Here is a 4,668-nt window from a genome sequence, read left to right as displayed (position 1 = left end):
CCCACTCATTCTCTCTCTCTCTCTCTCTCTCTCTCTCTCTCTCTCTCTCTCTCTCTCATGCACACACACACACGCACACACACACACACACACATAAATAAACATTAAAAAAAAAAGATCTCCTATGATTTGTGGCAACTTTAGTCTCTGTACTTATCTCAAGTTTTTCCAGCTAGTAAATGTTGAAGAAGGATCCAAGACCAGCTGCCTGACTCGAAACTTGAAAATTTAACCACTAAGAGCTTACATCATTTTGTCTTATATCTATCGTTTACTAATTGATTTCTTTATTTGGGAACATTGGCTTGGGGACCTCCTGAATGGTTGGCATGGTATTAGGTTCTGGAGAGACAGAGAGTAAATAATTAAAATACATAATACTACATATTAAATAAAATAGTTAAATATGATTAAAACAATTTCTTATATAATGCATATATTAAATATATTTTAAATATAATTAAAAAATAAAATGTAAAGTTAGATCTAATGGTGAATGAGAGTGGAAGGCACGATGAGGAGGGATAGCTCCTGTGGTTGGGAGGTGGGTTTAGGGAAGGTTCCCACTGGGCAACACTGGATGTCAGATCTGAAGGATGATCAGCATTAACTAGTTAGGAGGAAAGCGTGGAGAATGGTATAAAGAAGGATGTGGGGGGAAGGGCTACTGGAGGCGAAGAGACCAGTAGGTACAGAAGCACATGGCCCAGAGAAAACACATCACTGAAATGTTAGCTGGAAATCTTTTTTTTTTTTAAGCTTATTTATTTTGAGAGAGAGAGCCGTGCATGCACGAGTGGGGGAGGGGCAGAGAGGGAGGGAGAAAGAGAATCCCAAGCAGGCTCAGTGCTTTATCGCAGAGCCCAACTGTGGCAGGGGCTTGATCTCAGGAACCGTGAGATCATGAGTCAGATCTCATGATCTGACTGAGCCACCTAGGCACCCCATTATCTGGAAATGGTGATTTAAGTTCTTTAAAATAGTGACTTCCATTTCTTTCTTTCTTCTTCAATTCCATTTAGCCCCTAGCCACTTAATTGAGACCTTATATATCCTACACTCTTTATTAACTGAATAAATGGACAAATAACTCATAAAGAATATGCTCTTTATCTTACTAACCAGATTCTTCCATGAGCCTATTTGCTGCCTTCAGAGACCAAGACACTGAGATCCACAGGTCCCACCTGGTATGATACTTTTTGTTCTTTCAAATAATCTTCTTTTGATGATGACATTTAAATGTTTGCATACATAATCCCCTTTCTGCTTAAACCATCAAGGACTGGTTATGGCCACGAAACCGGGAGGCAGAGGAAGAGCCTGGAGACACTGTACTGAAAGCTACACCCAAGCCTGCAATGCTGCCACTGGCCGTGGGGAACAGCTGCTGCAACATCAACTTCTGCAGCCAGCTCTTAGGGAAGGGGAATCTTGGAGTTCAGTCAGAACGGAACCAGTGGGCCATCTGGAGGGCCAAAAGGCAGGGCGGTGAGTTTTGATGACTATTTTAAGAAATAGTGTGTGTGCACCACACGTGCGAACATACATGTCATATGTTAGGAATGCTTCAGGTCATGAGTATTTTTTATTTAAAGGAGGGTTAATTTAGAATAGTGATATCAGTAGGGACTGTTATCTTGGCTTGAATAATATTAGAAGGCTTTGATCTTTTAATTACGTGTTTTAAAATTTAGAAGGAACTGAATAATTGGGTTTAATTCAATTCACTGCTTAGAGACAGCTAGGAAAAACATGTAAGATTCTTTCCCCTCATATCCCAAAAGCCTTGCACACGTACATACACAGATACATATGCAGTATCAGGACTATACAGAATGACGAAAATTACTAGCCATAACTCGCTTCACCTAACTGCAACCTTAGAGTAAAGAGTAGCCCACAGGTTCATATGGGATTCAAAATTCTTCTCAAGTTGATATTTTGTAGGCTTTAAGCTTGGAACTGCTATTGACTATTATTTACGGATAAGTTTTATAGTTTTACTGAGCCACGATTTCTTCATCAATAAAGTTACGGACCAAAGTCATTGATTTTTCCAATTCATAAAATGTACTCAGCAGAGGAGTTCACATTTTTAAAAGCACTTTGAAAAGGCTAAGATCGCCTACTTATATAAGAAGTAGATCTAGCTTTCAGTCATTTATTTGTTCCATGTATCGAGTATATTACAATGATCATATGTATATAATTACATATGTATAACATATGCTATGCTAATTGTTGAGGTCAGGCTGATGAAGAAGAGAGACGTTCCTGCTTGCGGGGTCTCCGTGGAGGGGGTGAAGACAATTGGAAGATTCCTGTGGGTGTCTATGTTACCACTTACTAGGTATGTGATTTCAGGTAGGTGTAGAATGGTGTATATAGTACCTTTTAGGACAGTATCATAGGATGTTTATGAGAATCGAGTGTGATAACTGTTGCAAAATAAATCAAGCAATATACAAATGTGGTTCTACTGTGAAATATCAAACGGAGAGAGAAAAGAAATTGGAAGAAATTTGAACCATGGAAACTTTCCCTTTAGCAAAGAACAGGCATAAAGGGAACAAAAGGGATAAGACTAGAAAACTGACAAAGGGGGGGTGGGTATGGAAAAATGAGAGGAAGTAATAAATGGGAAATATAAACTAGTTGTATTAAAAATATTTTTCAGATTTTACCTAGTTAAATATATTAAATTCACAGGTCTTATTCCAGCATGATTTCCTTCAAAATTTGGGTAAAAAGTACATTAAAAAAAGAAAAAAAAAAAACCTCTTTAATTTTTGTATTCAAATTCTAAGGGAGTTTATTTCTAGTTTAAAGAAAGAAGAATCAGTTCTACAAAAATAGTCTGCATTTGTGGTTTATCCCCAGCCGGTGTTTGTGGCAACTTTGCTCAAAAAGATCTGTTTGCTCTGAACTTGGAGAAAGGGCGAGTGGTGTCACAGTAGAATGATTCTATCCTGTTGACCACAGATTTGTAGTCGTGCATGGGAGCACACATTCTGGCTAAGATTTGACACCAAAGCTTCACATTTAGAAAGAAAAAGTCTTGCTGTTTGAGATCCCTGGTTTTGTTCCAGGAAGAGAGGCAAGATTAAAGGCTTTGTGGATGCAAGAACAAACATAAGCTAAGAATCTGGCAAATACTGGACAGGATATTTTCAAAGGAAATAGGATACTTTTTTTTCAATTTTTATGATTCTGCCAGTCACATTTTGGTTGAAAATCTAATCTTGTTTCAAGGATAAAAGGATAAATTGATACCCTCTCGGCAACAAGCGAAGTGTTTAAAGGCAACACTATTTGATTATTTTTACTCTGACATGTAGAGAAACTGTCATTTTAATCAATAAAATTAATTAGAATGGCATTGTATTTGAAGCTTTCGTAAAAGCAAAAAAACGTGTTTGTGAGTAGTTCTGCTGACATTTACCCAATCACCTCTCTTCTTTGGTCGTCAGCATTTTGGTTAGTGCTTTATAGTCCTCTTGATTTAAACTCTCATCATGATCTACTCCGATTCAGTCATGAATCTCAAAATATGTTGCTGAAATAAAACCTTTGATATTTAGGGCGGTTTTTAATGATTTGTCTTCTTCTGGATTGACCAATTTTAAAGGAAAAAATGCTGACTCATATTCACGCTTTCCATGCATACATTATTTTATGACACGTCGTCTCAGAGCATGAAGTATTTCTTCTCAGAGCGAAAATTTGGAGGAACACAGGTGCCAGGGCCAAAGCATCTATAAGTGGACTGTCTACAAGGGAACACGTTATCGTAAATTAATGCTGCAATCAAGAAAAAAGGTAGATAAACCCTTTTTACTTTTTATTTATTTATTTAAAAAAAATTTTTTTTAAACATTTATTTATTTTTGAGACAGAGAGAGACAGAGCATGAACGGGGGAGAGGCAGAGAGAGAGGGAGACACAGAATCGGAAGCAGGCTCCAGGCTCTGAGCCATCAGCCCAGAGCCGGATGCGGGGCTCGAACTCACGGACCGTGAGATCGTGACCTGAGCTGAAGTCGGACGCTCAACCAACTGAGCCACCCAAGCGCCCCGATAAACCCTTTTTATATTGTCACCACAGGGAGGAAAAGGAAAAATGAATACTTACTGCTTTTATCTTTTCTTACATCTCACCAGAAAAAGACTTTTCCGGCCACAGCATCTTTGCCAAATTAATCTCCAGAGGGACACTACCGTTCAATCGAATCTTTGCAAGATTTTACCATGGTCTTCTAAAAAGAAAAATCACTCAGTGTGATATGCTTTATTATTTATCTTGGATAATTCCAGGAATAGTTCATAAAATATTTTGGTCAGCAAGTGTTCCCGATCCAGTGTTGGAGATTAAGTTGTCAAATTAAGACAGAGAGGTTATAGATGTGCCTGGGTGGCTCAGTTGGTTAAGTGTCCGACTTCGGCCCAGGTCACAATCTCATGGTTTGTGGGTTTAAGCCCCTGCTTCGGATTCTGTGTCCCCCTCTCTCTCTGCCCCTACCCTGCTCGTGCTCTGTCTCTCTCTCTCAAAAATAAATAAACATTAAAAAAAAAAGATAGGTATAGAATCCTTGTCTGTGATGGTTTAACCATTACTATGTCAAGCTGAAAAGTAGCTTTATGTTAATGCATGTATCTCAGAGAATGA

The 4,668-nt window shown here is 38.3% G+C and overlaps 1 long non-coding RNA gene across 1 annotated transcript; it reads left to right on the top strand.

Moving 5' to 3' along the window:
• The first annotated feature begins 1,060 nt into the window (after nt 1-1,060).
• On the top strand, nt 1,061-3,821 carry LOC125934192 (uncharacterized). Its single transcript, XR_007461264.1, has 3 exons — nt 1,061-1,190; nt 1,284-1,491; nt 2,255-3,821. It is a non-coding gene; the product is annotated as an uncharacterized LOC125934192 (long non-coding RNA).
• Nucleotides 3,822-4,668: the final 847 nt, after the last annotated feature.

Source organism: Panthera uncia (genome assembly GCF_023721935.1).
Source record: "Panthera uncia isolate 11264 chromosome A1 unlocalized genomic scaffold, Puncia_PCG_1.0 HiC_scaffold_16, whole genome shotgun sequence".
Classification (NCBI taxonomy): domain Eukaryota; kingdom Metazoa; phylum Chordata; class Mammalia; order Carnivora; family Felidae; genus Panthera; species Panthera uncia.
The sequence above is the reverse complement of the archived record's forward strand: the minus strand, read 5'-3'. Positions and strand labels throughout refer to the sequence as shown.